General features: G+C 50.1%; 1 long non-coding RNA gene across 5 annotated transcripts in view; it reads left to right on the top strand.

The window, feature by feature from the left end:
• Positions 1 to 14,983, top strand: part of LOC110257799 (uncharacterized) — a 37,239-nt gene extending 22,256 nt beyond the window's left edge. For 3 of the 5 annotated variants that reach the window (XR_014834607.1, XR_014834603.1, XR_014834606.1), the window contains 2 exons: positions 14,069 to 14,234; positions 14,763 to 14,983. This is a non-coding gene — a long non-coding RNA (uncharacterized LOC110257799). Of the gene's footprint in view, positions 1 to 10,047; positions 10,405 to 14,068; positions 14,465 to 14,762 lie in introns of all 5 variants that reach the window. The other 2 variants (XR_014834604.1, XR_014834602.1) reach the window with 2 other exon arrangements.
• The last annotated feature ends 345 nt before the right edge of the window (positions 14,984 to 15,328 follow it).

Below are 15,328 nucleotides of genomic sequence, written 5' to 3'. Positions count from 1 at the left end.
CCCTTCCTTCAGATCATTGCCATCTGGGCTGCTAGCATTTCCTCCGAAAGATTAGTAATCAATTAGTGTGCAGAAAGAATTTATAAATATGTAAGAACTGTGTTTCTCTGGGTTAAATGGGTGACATTATATTCCTGTACCTCACCCTTTAGTGCTTCCGGAAGCATCATAATTTCCTGAAATAAAGCAAGAAAGTGTAAACTCAGGGAGCAAATAAAATCTTTCTAGGACTGGTGTGGGAGGAAAAACCAGGTTTCCTGGTAGATGAGTTTGTGAGAGATGCTTTTGTAATGCTTGAATAGAAGGCTCGAGGCCAAGTATGTAATAGAGCAAAGCTCACTCCAACGCTACTGTATTCGTAAGAGCACATAATCCCTCCCTCCTGAGTTTCCAACTGCAAGGCTATTAGGCGGCCATAGTTCCTCTAAGTACTAATTGTAATGGAACATGCTGGCCCACATCTTAGCCACACTGGGGACAGTTATGCCAGGAACATTGCTCTCTACTCAACATCATATCCACTCTCTTCCTGGACAACGCTGCTCATGTTAGCAAATTGCAGGCTTGGAAGTTATTCTTGTGTGACTTGTTAGTTGCTGGTTTTCCCGCCAACTCCCTTTCTCCTGTGTGCACAGAGCACTTTAAAAGAGGAAGAGCCCAACGCACTTGGGAGTCCAACTTGATCATCTTGCTGCCAGTCACTACAAACCCAAACATGAGTTTGTGCCCTCTCCAGCTCGAGGTTGCTTAGATTCTCTTTGGCAGAACACAGAGGATGTCCCATTTCGCATGAGCAATGGGTAGCCTTGACCTTCTGCAGGGCCTGGATGCGGGATAAATGCAGACTGTGTCACACAGACCCATACTCTTCCCAAGCACTTCTTTTCCACCCTGGAACCCAACTTCTACTGAACCTGGTATCTGGAGTGGAGCTCTTTGGAAGAAAGAAGATAGTGGATCCTGTGTGCTCTCCTCTGAGCTTCAGGGGACGGGAATGAATCATTGGAGGAACCAGAGAAGACCTGGGCTGGAGCTCAGCAAAGCAGTCAGGAGAAGACTTGGTCTCCAGCATTGTCAGACTTCCTCTTCTCTCTATCCCTCCTACTGTCCAGAAATCTGGCCTGCTGTCTTATTCTGCAAGGAAGCCTCCGCACGAGCTCTAAAGCAGCAATGTGAAGGGAGAAAAGAAACCTGCCATGTGGAGGTCTCAGGAAATTTGAGGTCCAGTTTCTTTTTGTTATAAATGGTAGAAAGCTTCCTTCCTGGTTGAAACATACAAGAAAATTTACTGGAAGGATTGTGAGGTAGCTCCCAGAGTCACTGAGGTAGCTGCAGGAACCAAAGCAGCTCAGGAAAGTTCAAGGACTGAAATTGGGGACTTGATAGTATCAGTGAATGTGTGCTTACATGCTACTGAGGGCTCTGGCTCCCTCTCTCTCTCTCTCACATTTCTGCTCATTTCCTGCTGGCTCTAAACTCTTGTTGCAGATGAGCTTTCTTGACATGGTGGAGAACATGGCTTCTGGCATTCCTGGATTTATAAAATCCCAGTGTGGAGACCCCAGAGGAAAGAGGAAGCATCTTTGTTCTCTTGTCAGTATTTGAACATCCCAAAGGAAGGAATCTAATTTTGAACATAATCCTAGGGTTTTAGTTGGTCGCAACTTGACATAATGGGACATGCAGCTGATGAAATGTGTCCATGATCAGAACTGTGTTGATATAAGCAGACCGTCTAAATCCAAAGGTGTGATAGAAGTTTCCCGGTGTCTCAGAGTGTTGGGGATCCAGCATTGTCACTGCTATGGCTCAGGTTGCTGCTATGGTGTGGGTTTGATCCCTGGCCCAGGAAGTTCTACATGCTGTAGGTGCACCCTCCCCCCCCCAAAAAAAAAGGAGGTGATGGATTCTCTATTTTTCTTTTTAAGAGCGTGGTGATTGAGTTTATGAGCCCTCTGAAGACCTGGAAACCATAAACTATGAGGTCATTTTGAAGAAGCTGGGGATGATGCATGCAGAGGAGAGAAAGCTCAGGTAGGGTTTAGGTGATGTGGGGACATGAAAAGTGTCTTTGTATGATGAAGGAGAGGGACTTGATATCCTGGCAGGGGGTAGGGAGTGACATGTAGTGCTGAGTTCACTGCTCTTACAATCAGGAGACCTAGGCGGTAGCCATTGTTTTTCCTCCGTCTGAATCTCCTCCTTATCAGGGGTGGTTTGACCATGTGTGGATTGGCTGGACCGTGACTCAGATGAGATGGTTGATTGCCGTTGGCTGTCTGGGGAGCCTGGTGGAGTGCCCCAGTTTACAGGACTAGGGCAAGTCATTATCTAGCCGTGTGACCTTGGCTGACTCTCCCCTGGGTCTCGGGCACCTTAGCTGGGAAGTAAGGGGTTGAAGCGATGACCCCCTAGGGTCCTTTTTAGCTCTGGTTTTATGTTGCAGGAATGAAATCTTGAGTATGTAGAGCTGGCGACCTTGGCAAGTAGAGAAAGTTCCAGATCTATTGGCAGGACGAGGAGGCCTAGATTCTGTATTTTAACCTCTTGTAAGTAATGTCTCTGCTAGAAAGGCTTAGAGCATGCCTCGCAGGTAGAGCTTTCCTTCCGGTGGCACCAGCCCCTTCACGTTTGGCTGGTTTCTCCCAGTCGGTGGAGCCATTGCAGTGATTGGATGTTCTCTGTTTCGCCACAGTAGGTAGCAATGTAAACAGTCTTCACATTTTCACTGGGGAGAGTATTTTTTTTTGTTGTTGTTTTTGTCTTCTCTTTGGAAAATTTCCACGGCTGCACCATTTGGCTATTTGAAGCTTTTGCATGCATCGCAAACACCATCTGTTAAAACCCGAGACACAAATACTGCATGGAATGAGTAATAGAAGCCGGTGTGGCAGCTGGGCATGGCAGGGGAAGTGGACAGAACCACAGCTTCCTCCGTAGGACTGACAAGGTGAACGGGGCATTGGTGGTTTGTCCGAGCTTTTGCGTTCGTCAGGCTGCTGTGGAAATACTGCCTACTCAATTGCAAAACTTGCCTTGAAGAAAACAGGTAGATGCTTACACATGCAAGAGGAAGTCCAACCTGAGGGCCCGTTCAAGAGGCCTGGGGAGAATTTCTTGGTCAAGGAGTCTAGGTCTAGAAGCAGAGGGTGTGGTTCCCCCCACCCCGTCTCCACCACCAACATTCTCCAGTGGCGCCCCCCAGGACCACCGAGCCAGCGTCCTCATCTCCCCAGCTTGCCGTCATCAGCTCTTGGCCTCTCACTTTACCTTTCATGCAGGTGAGCCTTTCACCATCCCAAGAGGTAGGCAAGACTCTTGTCTACTGCTGTTCAGGGGAAAACTCAAGTGCAGGGTTGACGTGCTCCAGCCTCTGTCATAAGGGGCGCAACAGGGACTGGAGCCCAGATGTAGGCTCTTTTCCACTGTCCTGATCATCTTTCTCTGCATTTTTGCTTTGCTGCTTCAGCCCTTTCGGGTGTTTTTGCTCACAAGAGGCATCCTGAGGCATATGTTTTCGAGGGCTCCGTAAAGCAGACAAGGTCTACACAGACGCTGTTTTCGAGTCCAAGTTCTTACTGCTCATCGCCTGACAGGCCAATAAATCGAGAGAGGAGTTGTTGGGGCCAGGAGGAGTGACTTTATTGGGAAAGGTAGCAGACTGAGAAGGTGGTGGACTCATGTCCCAAAGAGCCACCTTGGCCTGAGTTAGAACTGAGGATTCTTTTGCACTAAAATGGGAAAGAGTAAAAAGCAAACATTTCCTGCTTCTGGGCAGCCTCCGGAGGGCGTGTGTTCATTTCTTCCTGCCTGCACTCAGGCACAGGTAGGCCTGGTCAAGGTATTTCCTGTGAGCTAAACAAAGGTATTTTGGCTTAACGCTCAGGCGTGGGAGGCAGGGTCCCCTGAGATGGGACGTTCTGTATACTTTAAGCTATAGGCAGCATCTCTTTCGTGATGAACGGGTACTAGGATACGAAGGTTCTTCCCTGTTACCGTGCCAAGCATGAGTGTGAAGGCTGGGGTGGTAGAATAAACCTTCTTATCGATGGATGTGCACTGGCGACCTCCAGCTTCTGCCTGCCTCCCCAGCGTTATATGATGTTGCCCTGGTATGAGGGCTTCCTAGTTCATGCTGAGAGGGCTGTGCAGAGAGACAGCGATGGGAACTCCTTAAGCAGGCCCTTTGCTAGCTGGGGACTAAGGAGACAACTAGGCAAGACTGAGACAGCATCGCACCCCTTGCGGAGTGGATGGTTGAGTCGGGGAGGTGCACCATAAAGAAGGGAACAAGCCAAGCTGCGATGAGTTCTTGGCATAAAATTAACTTGTCTGACTGTGGAGAACTGTGGGTGAGGTAGCCACTCAAAACGGGTTGCTCTCAGATGGCAGAGAGGCTGAGAAGGATGCAAAGGAGGTAGCCAGTGGAAACACAGGGGACAAACACAGCAGCCAAGGGAGCAGCATGGATGGGACCCCACTGTTATGCCCCCAAATCTTCCTGCTAGAGAGAGATATGCCCTTGACTTTCAGGGAGAGGCTAGAGCCCAAGGTACAGGACGCGGTGTCAAATACTCAGTAGCCCGGGTGACGTCTTGTCTCTCCTCGTGTCCACAGAGCCTCTGACAGTCGCTTGCACCCAAAGGAGTGGCTTGGGAGGTGCAGGCGGGAATGAATTGTTTCAACTGAACTTGGAAAATCGTGATGTGTTCTAGCTTGTAATGCTAGTTTTAGTTTCAAACCAATAGGTCTGCTTTGCAAATGGGAAGAACCTAAACTGTTAGGAGAATTTCAAAACGGATCAGGAATCTACAGAGAGGCAATCGAATTCGTATTTCTGGGGACAGTAAGAATAAGCTGACCCCTGACATTCCTGCTGGTACATCTTTTCGAGGAGCCGAGTGGCTTGCTTGCCATGTTTGTCCAAAGATAGGAGGTCCCGGCTCACATGAGGCCAAAGGCATTGACACGGGCAGCTGTCTTCCACCAGTGATACCAGCAGGATCGCACCAGGTGCTCCGCAGGGGAACCCCCCCCCTCTGAGACATTTAAGGACTTCAAGGACCCCTTAGCCTTGCTCTGTTCTGCACTCTTTGATGATATTTCCGCATCGATTTCCGGTAGAGCCGAAATCATCTGGCCAACAAATTTGGCGACACATGCCGACAGCCACAGGAATTTCGCTTTGGGAAACTACAAGGCAATGGATTCTAACTATTTATGTGCACATGGCAGAGTGGTCAAAACAGGAAATTTGGAGGCTGTCCAATGGCTAACACGCGTGTGTCCTAGGTGTTCTGCGGTAGCACCTCATTAGGGCTCAGAACCACCACGATGCACCTTCTGTCTCTGTCACATCCACCCCATGGACTATTATGTGCTTCTCCAAATGATGGCTGTAACGTGTAGAGAGGCTTGGAATCGTAGGTGAAGAAAGCAAGCTATGAAATGTAGGGGTGACCGATGGCAACCACATAAAACGAGCAGCCCTTATTTCCAACCAAAAAGGCAGAAGGAAACAGACCGATCTTAACACCGGTCATAAAACAAAAGAATGCTGGGGTTTGGCTTAGCCACATGGCAAAAACAGTGTTGTTCCCTTTGCTCTGCCTCTGCCTCCTTTCTCCAGTTAGGGTCTGAAGTTTAGCTTAAGACGTATCACCAGTTCGAGATGGCAGATTAATCACGTGACTCTAGACTTCATTCAAAAAGAAAGTTTCCTGGGAGTTCCCGGCGTGGTGCAGCGGAAACGAATCTGACCAGGATCCATGAGGTTTCGGGTTCGATCCCTGGCCTCGCTCAGTGGGTTAAGGATCTGGCATGGCCCTGAGCTGTGGTGTAGGTCACAGACGCGGCTTGGATCCCGCGTTGCTGTGGCTGTGGTGTAGGCCGGCAGCTATAGCTCTGATTCGACCCCTAGCCTGGGAACCGCCATATGCCACAGGTGCAGCCCTGAAAAAAAGAAAAAATAAGGAAAGTTTCCTTTGATTAGAGGCAGAAAACCCTCCTGCCTTCATCCGTGCGGTGATTTACAGAATGAAAATGAAAGACAGGTGGGCAGTTTTTTTGATTCTTTTGATGGTTCTTGTTGAGACACCCAATACCCATTTCAGAGCTTTTACCACTCCCTTTGTAGGTCGCGATAGTCTCTCATCTTGATGCGAATCCTCACTTAGCAGGCCTGTGGCTCACCAAGATTTGAGTGACCACGCTCACTTGGAATAAATATGTGCCTTTCGTGTTCGATTTCTTATTACATTGTGATTCAGAAGCTCTGCTCTACAATATTCCGATTGATAAGCTTTGTGGTTTATTTTTTAAAATTTCAGTGTTGGAACATCTGTGTGTGTATGGGCGCGTGTGAGTGAGCGCGTGTGTGTATTAAGTGGACTCTTTATGTCTAGGAAGGAGCATTTTTCTGGCGTCTCAGTTAAGAATTTTCCCCTCACAAAACATTATTTTCAAGAGTTTGACAAGAGTTACTTTAAGGTAGGAGCGGTCCTGGCCCTGGATTTGGTATTTGAGGCCTTTCAATTGGAGATCCGGCTCCCAGGCAGAAGCTGTCTCTGTGAAGTGGATCCTCTGGACGCCGGCAGACACAGCTTTTTCTCGGGTATGAGACGCTGCCAGGCTGTCCATGGGAGGACAGAGGGGGCCTGCAGTGGCCAGGACATTAGTGTCAGGGGAGGCAGGGGTGACGTGGGGGCACTTGACTCATGAGCACTTTGCCCGGGCTGGGTTTAGATGCCTGCGGCCCTGCCCACGCCTCTGCAGGGCAACTCTGGCGGACACTTGTTGTGTTTCCACAGCCCTGAGCCTGCTGTAGCTGCGTGGGGACCAGCCTGGAAGGTCCCTACGAGATCACGCGCTGTAGCCCTTGATGGAGACACAGAAGACAGAAGCGGGCGGATGTGCCCAAAGGGGGCACACCCCGGGCCCCTGGCAGAGCGCAGACTGACCTCCCAGTCTTGTTCCCTTTCTAGATGTCTGTGCTCCCCATGATAGAAGTCCGCACGTGTGCATTTTGGGGCTCAGCACGGAGCTCCTGGGGCCTTTGGGGTGTCACTGCTGGAGGTCAGTGTCCAACTTCCTTCCGGGGCGAGGGGTGGGGGGTGGGGATGGCGTCCAGCATTCTGACCTTTTGTCCTCGCCACGGGGCTCTGGAAGCCTTATGAAGTGCAAAGAACGTCTCCCCTTCCTGCCTCCCCCGACCCCCGCCCCCCAGTCCCCAGCTGCCACTGTCGTGAGGGTCTCTTGCCTCACTCAGCATCCTCAAGAATTTCATATCCACACTTAGCAGGACGGGTGGAGGCTGTGTTTCTCTCTTGCTGCTGGATTCCAACCTTCATTTCTATTTTTGAGAACACAAGTGAAAGGGACCTCAAGAATTTGCTTTAATCTCACATACCCGCTCCCCCCCCCCCGCCCGCCCACAGTGGTCTTCTCCCTCAGGCAGCGAATTTTACCCCAATTCTTCTTTTTACATTTTTACTCTATTTTTTGGCCCTACTTTCCATTAAATCCAGAAATCTCTGATAATAGGTAAAGGTCCCTATAGGAATCACACATTTAATCTGTGATTTCACATTTCTCCTTTTGGAGTTCCCTGGTGGTGCAGTGGGTTAAGGGTCTGGCAGTGTCACTGCTGTGGCTCAGGGTGCATCCACATGCCGTGGCTATAGCCGAAAAAATAATAAGGCGAAGAAATAAATAAATTTCTCCTTTCAGGCTCTTTTTTTCTCTGTGAGGCTGTGTTTTGTTGGTTTGGTGGGTTGGTTGGTTTGGTTTGGTTTTGGTTCATTCGAGCCTGATCTTAGCGTTGATCTTTGTCGGTAGACCTTTCGGCTGTGAAGGATTTCAAGTGGTGATGCTGCCTGAGTCATGACTGGCATATTTTTCCCTTTCCTAATTTTAAACGCATATTTTTAGATTGACAGTGTTAATATCCTTCTGTCTGCTGCCTTCTTTCCGTGTATGAACTGGCTGTGAGGCTGTGTGATGTGTTGTCTGGGCTGGCGATTACGGGGTCCCGGTTTCATCTCTAATGCTCCACAGGTGGAGGGAGGTGGCATGGGCTTCTGGAGGAGGTGACAGTGAGCTACCCGACGACCGAAAGAGTAAAGGAGAAACTCAAACGGTTGTCACCCGATTTAAAAAAAAAAAAAATCCTCCATTCAAGTGAAGGTTCTGCCCGTAGACGGTCTAGCTGTGAAGGCAGATGTCCAGCTCCAAGGGGAATGATTGCAGAGAGTTCTGGAATGTTAGTGGTGGAAAGAGCCGTAGCAGATCATTCATTCAGGTGGCAAACCTTTCTAGGCATCTCGGAGGGGGCCAGATACTGTTCCCGGGGCTGGGGGTGCCGAGGGGGGCAACCATCCTCCCGCCCAATCCCCTCTCTTGACAGGTAGGCCCCTCCGTTTCCCCAAAGAGAGGGGGGACTTGCTGGAGGTCACAGAGCAAGTCCACGGCCAGGCCAGGTTGGAACGCAGGGCCCCTGGCGCCCAGGCAGCTGCCTTTTATGCCTTTACAGGGCCCGCTACTCCTGATTGTGTTATAGCCGTGGTTACAGGGAGTCCCCCAAGTCCCCCGAGCCATCGGCCCCATCTCCCCATCCTCCCACCCGAAACGAGCCAGGCCCCATACCAGGCGGATGGACGGCTCTGGGTAGCACTCACCTGGAGGGCTGCGAGAGGTCTGCCCGTCTGTGTGTGTATATTTAAGTCCATGGATCTTCAAACGTCGGGGGCCGTGTCTTCAAAGGAGAGAAAAGGAAAGGACCCTGCCCCGACTGGCTCAGGAAGGGTCAGCAAGACTACTTTTCTCTGCTCCCAATGACCACAGCCCAGCTCAGTGGCCACGCTCCTTGGAGGCACCCGGCCCGTTAATCTCCAGAGGCCCCAGGGCCTCGGGCATGGCACCTGCCCAGTAAGTTGGGGCAGAACGGAGCGGATGGGTGAGCGGTGCCTTGCGAGGAAGACAACGCAGTCACTGAGCTTCGGGACCATGGACCTCTGCCGCGGGCAGGTGGCTTCTGTAGCCTGGTTCCAGAAAGCTGTCGCTCCCCATTCCGCATGTGCCGAGTTGTCCCGAGGCGGGGCCTGCCCTGTCACATCAGACACTGAGCTGAAGGCTGTGGGGACGAAGAAGCTGCCACTTGAGCACATGGTTGGCTTTTCGGAGCTGAGCCTGCCAGCCGCTGTGATGCACAGCAAGACAGGGTTCATTGTTAATTAATTATGAGTTGTCAACTGCGAGACTCTGTGGAACTCAGAAGATGCAGGCAGGCTGTGGACTCTGCCTCCTTGAAAGATACCCCACCCCGACAGCACTGTTTGGAGCAAAGGAAACACTCTTCATTATCAAAGTCTGCTGAGAGCCTCTCCTGCTCGCCTGTGCTGAGAATTCGCATCGCCGTGCCCGGCCTTACCTTGGGGTTTGTTCCTCGCTCAATGGCGGGCCAACAAGTGGGAGCCCTTCATCGTCCACACGTCTCCAGAACGTTGGAAAGGTTTCGTTTTGGAAACAAAAAGGACCCACCATGGGCCGACCTGGGCTCATTGGCAGCCCCTACTTTGGTAGGGTGGCCTTGAGGCGTTCTGGACAAGGTTTCTCAAGAAGAGATGGGTCCTCGCCTGGACCCACAATGGGCTGAGTAAGCTTTCAAGGCTGACCTGATGCCACCGCCGCCATCATAGTTGTTTTGTTGATTTGCCTTTTCCAATGGCCCCCATTTTAGGAAGGCTCATTCAGCACAAGTGAAGTGACTTGAACACTTATATAAATGGGCTTTGGTGACAAGAGGTGTTGGGTCTCAGTGGAGTTTAGTGTTGAGCCAAGGCCTTTATGGCACAGAGCCCCAAGCTGCTAACATGGCCCCAGACGACAGAATGGAGGGGTTCTGGGGACTTAGACTCTTGGGCGTGGTTTGACGCAGAGCAAAGGCAAGAGGTTTGCTAGAGGGGGCTGGGAGGAAACATGGACTGGCCATACCTGTGGGACTTTGGAGGTGATTCCTTTTCTGTTAGCGTCTTCTCTGTTTTTTCCTAGGAAGGTTGGGAGAACCAGGCCCATTTCTGGGCCATCATGGCTTTGGATGAACGCCATCCCTCCCTGGCTGGTGGAGCAGAGGAGGGCTCTGGGCTCAACGTTTTCATGCTTCCCAGGCTGAAAGCCATAACTAGGGGGTCTTTCCTCAGGGAAATAGAAAACCCTTCCCACTCCAAGTGTGGTCTGAGAAATCCTAGAATCAGCAGCCCCTGGCAGCTGAGCGGACATGCAGACTCTCTGGCCCCATCCCAGATGCGCTGAATCAGAATCTGCATTTGGACAAGACACTAGACTGGCCCTGTTCCTGAGAAGCCTTGCTTTAGTGATCGAGAGGATGGAGCTTTGGCCTTGGACAAGGTTAGGTTCCAATTCTGGATCTGCCACTTACTGAATGATGGGATTTGAGTCTATTAATTACCTGCTGTGATCCTCGCATATGGAATTGAAACGGGGGTCATAATTGTACCTGCCCCGTGTGGCTTAGGTGATGCTTGCATGAGGAATTATATGTAAAGCACTGAGCATGGAGTCTGGTAAGTGTGAGGCCCCCCCAAAAGGGGGTCAACCTGGCCAGAATTGTGCGTGAAGGAGAATGGACCTGGGTGAGGCAGGAGATTGCTCCTTTCTCAAAGGATGTTTCATTTCTAGGAATGGACTCAGCCCCAAGGAGCCTATGGTCTTTCCCGCCCAGGAGAAGGTAGTGGAACTTCTCTTTCAGCCAAGGGCAGATGAAGGAAATTTCAAGGCACCCGGCACAGCAGTGAAGGAAAACACTTCCTGACTCCTCCACTGATGAGCAGAAAGAGAAGTAACAGTACACCCACAGGCCGCGGCGATTTCATTGTGTTAGGAGTCAGGAAAATATAAGGAAGAAGCCCTTTTGAGAATGGACCAGCAGAGCCCATTTTAGTTCAGTCTCCTTGATTTTTCTTTAAATGGCCTTGTCGATCTCCAAGTCGAATGTTGTTCCTGGCAATTCTAAAGCAAGGGAGCCCCTTTGCCCAGGAGCCAGGGTCTGCTGAACTGGCCACCCGCCCCAGGACCGCCTTTGGATTGTAGGTCTGATGTGGCTACTACGTTCCACCTACTCCACCCAGCTGTCAGGTGTTCACGACTCAATAGCTGACAAAATGATTCAGTGCCCATTACGGGCTGCCTTCCACGTGTTCCGGGAATACTCACCTCCTTGAGATGTGGTTCCTGTCTCCTGAGAACTTGTGACCTGACTGTGGGGATGACACACACGGATCGTCCGTGGTAGAGATGTGAAGCACTAATGTGGGGACACTGGACAGTTGCTGCTTCTGCCCTGGCAGGAGCAGACAGCTAAGTACTGCTGTGTAGGTTGTGAACTGCACAGGGATGCCAAATTTGAGTAGAAACCACCCACGCTGTACGCATCGAAAATGCATGTGTATACACACACACACACACGTATTATAGATATACACACACATGAATATCATGGATATGGAGTCATCTTTTACTGTATTGATATGAGAGGTACACAAGATGGAATAGGACCTTTTACATTAAAAAGGCTGCTTGTGGAGTTCCCTGGTGGCCTAGTGGTTAAAGACTCAGCATTTTCACTGCTGTGGCTCTGGTTTGATCCCTGGCGCCCAGGTACTTGTGCATGCCATGGGTGCAGCCAAAAAAAAAAAAAAAAAAAAAGAAAGGCTGCAAAAGACTACATTGAAAACATTGCAAAAAACCTTTAGGGTGTCCCTTTTAGGAGATTTCTTCCAGTTTATCTTCAAGCCCTCCTCTTGAATTTTTCAGAAAATGTGTATATTTGGAGTTCCCATGTGGCTCAGGGGTTAATGAATCTGGTTAGCATCCACGAGGACTCAGGTTCAATCCCTGGCCTTGCTCAGTGGGTTAAGGATCTGGCACTGCTGTGAGCTGTGGTGTAGGTTGCAGATGGGCTCGGATCCTGCTCTGCTGTGTCTCTGGTGTAGGTCAGCAGCTACAGCTCCGATTCGACCCCTAGCCTGGGAACCTCCATATGCCAAGGGTGTGGCCCTAAAAAGCAAAAAAGCAAAAAAAAAAAAAAAAAAATAAATAAATAAAAAAATAAAAAATAAAATGTGTATATTAGGGAAGTTTTCTAACAGATATAGGCATGTGTCCTGAGGAAAATGGCACATTTTTCTCATTTTCCTAAGGCTCTGTATAGCTCAGCAGGTGGTCCTGGGCCCGCATTGGCTTGGAAGGGCTGTGGAGGGGAGAGGGCATGGCCTTAGGGCTGTACAGGTGTCAGAGGGGTTGGCTGGCCAGCAAAGGGCCTGCTAGGAAGAGGGAGCATGCGCGGAGACAGAGGCAGGCAACCCCAGTGATGTGCCTGTGAGATGAGACGTGGCAGAGCACCCACAGTGCATCCTGGCGGGCTGTGCCCTGGACACGTCGTTTGCACTTAGATCATGTAGGGTCTGGAATGTTATGCCCATATACACGTGGGCACTTATTTTTATAGTTGGAAATGTATCCCAAGGGTATGGTGAGCCCATCAGAGTTTTGCATTCATTTCTTTTTAAAAAATAATGTTTTCAGCTTGTACCTTACTGGTTCCCCCCCACCATGAAATTTAAAGTGGAGGACAAATGCACGCCCATGTCACACAGCAGACGTGAAAGTCCATTTGAAGGCAGAGGTCTCAAAAGGCCAGACATAGTGCGTGAAGGTAGCAGGTGACGTGGGTTTAAGATGACAGAGGGTGAGCTGAAGACCGCATGCCCGCTGGAAGGAAGTGGGCAGCCCTACTGGGCTCCGGCTGCTGTTGCCAGGAGGGGCTGCAGGCCCAGGGTGGCCAGGTCTCCCACATTTTCATGAGAAGCTGGACACTTGCACATCCACGTAAAAATCTACAATCTGTGTGTGGGTAAATTATTTCAGATTTTAGGAAATACTACCTGCCCTATAAGGCGGCAGGTCCACTGGCCAGAGTCAGCCAGTGGCCAACTGATTGGCCATCTCTGATGATGAGGGAAGGAACAGGAGATTCTAAGACGCCGAGACGAGATAGCAGTGAGGCTTGAGTTGGTCTTTGAGCTTCATTGCAAGGAAGACGAACATGGACACCCGTCCTGTTGCTATAGTAACAGGAAAAGAAGCCGAGGCCATATGCAGCGGTCCATGTATAGTCTTGGTGGATATGGCAGCTCCTTCCTGTACGAGCGTTTCCCTAAGGACCTGGGGGTTGCTTGGGCCAGGACTGTCAGCCAGCCAGAGTGGGAGTAAGGGTGGGCATTTATTTTTATTTTTTAAATTTCTTTTTTCTTAGGGTAGAGTTGATTTACAGCATTGAGTCAAGTGCTGCTGGACAGCACAGTGAGCCAGTCATACATATATGTACATTCTTTAAGGGGAGCTAATCTGTAAACTGAGATCTAGGTTCGATGGGCTCGCCTGTCTCCTGCCCCTTTCCTGAGTCTCGCTCCTCTCACAGGATTACCTCCAATGCTGTCATGTTCTGACCTGGACCTTTGGCCACTGTGGTTTGGTTCAGAGGTGTAGACATGACTCCAAGTCGGATGAACTCTCTTCTGTAGTATTTTTGAAATTGTCCTCAAAAAAGTCAGGTCTGAACCTAATATTGTAAAGTTCTCACACACACACACACACACACACACACACACACACACGCACACACGCACACGCACACACGGAGAAAGAGAGTTCCTGTTATGGCTCAGCAGAACCCGACTAGTATCCATGAGGATGCGGGTTCAATCCCTGGCTTCTTTCAGTGGGTTAAGGATCTGGCGTTGCCATAGCTATGGCTGCAGCTCTGATTTCACCCCTAGCCTGGGAACTTCCATATGCCGCAGGTGCAGTCCTAAAAAGAAAAGAAAAAAGAGAGAGAGAATTCATAAGTGATGGTATTTGAACCCCTAGTTCCTGGTTCCTGTTACTTCCAAGGATTCATGCCCTAACCAGTACTTGGATTTTTTCTTTAATCTAAAACATGGTTTTAAGGGAGGCTTAGGCTTGATTTTTTTTTTTTTTTTTTTTTTTTTAGGCTAGATTGCTATTGATTTCTGTCCGTTGCAACCAGAAGTTTCCTGAGCAATGGAAGTGGCCAAGGATCCGGCTTGTGGAAAATACTGAAAGAACGAAGCGTGTACCTGAAGAGCTGAAACTCCAAGGATACCTGGAGCCACTGCATCAAAGTACCGGGGACCCAGGCAAACATCTTCTTGTTCATTAAGTGAAGGTGTTAGACAAACAGGCAGGTCTGTGCCCGTGGGAACTCAGATCCCCAGAAAACCCCAGGGGCCCGGCAAGTCGACAGGATAAGCTGCGTTTCCTACGGTGCCTCTGCAGAGTCTGCACCAGCTCGGCACTTCCGGGTCACGTGGCCCTTGGTAAACCCCTTCCTCTCGGAGCCTTGATTTCCTCATCTGTCCAGTGAATGGTAATAATACTTGTTTCACAGGCGCATTCTGCAGCTTTCATTGCACCCTGAGCTCTGTAGAAACTCCATGAATATTGCTTTTCTCCCATCCATTCATGTCCCTGATGGAAGGCCATCAAGGAGCCTGGACTGACTCTCCTTCCAGGCTATTCTTCTATAGAGGCTACCTTCCGCGCTTCTTCCACCAGTAGCCATCTCCTCTGAGCTGTCCTGTTCGTAATCATCTCCCCTTTTCCGGGTATGTTCCCTGCCCTTCGTCACAAAGAAGAATTTCTGATCATGTGTGCATTCCTTTCAGACTTGGAAAACGCCTGATGTGGGAGTTAGGTTTTCTGTGGCCGGCTTGCCCCTCCTGGCCCGAGTCACCGGCGAAAGATGACCTTCGGGCTGAAGACGGTGTGGACGCAAATCATCCGCTCTCAAGGCAGGGCTCTCTCGTTACCATGTCTGCATGATGTTTCTCCTTCCCAGAGCTGAAGGATAAAAAAAGAATAAAATCATCAGGCATTTTTGTTTAACTATGTCATTGTAGTTTTATTGTAGTTTTATTACCTGAGTGTATTTAGATAGGAGAATTCTGAGAAGGCTGTGAAATATATTCTAAAGCTTCGGGGTGGGCGGGGGGGAGGCGGTGCGCGCTCGGAGCTGGTGCCTTGGTGTGGGTCTCAGGAGAATTATCTGCCAGGCTGCAGATTCTGACAGAGGCGCTCTGCCTTTTATAATCCTGCTCTCCGAAGGGAGAGGTGGAGGAGAAGACTCTGCAAAGTGCCCGACAGAGCCCCGGATTGCCCTCGAAAGGTGTGTTCAACTCCTTTTCTTGCTATGAAAACCAGCCGTGTGCCAAGCCGGCTGCAAGACAAAGGA

This window comes from Sus scrofa, chromosome X (genome assembly GCF_054392235.1).
Source record: "Sus scrofa isolate SSC_HxYL_T2T_F1_AM1 chromosome X, Sscrofa_HxYL_maternal_Yorkshire_Landrace_v2.0, whole genome shotgun sequence".
Classification (NCBI taxonomy): domain Eukaryota; kingdom Metazoa; phylum Chordata; class Mammalia; order Artiodactyla; family Suidae; genus Sus; species Sus scrofa.
The sequence above is the reverse complement of the archived record's forward strand: the minus strand, read 5'-3'. Positions and strand labels throughout refer to the sequence as shown.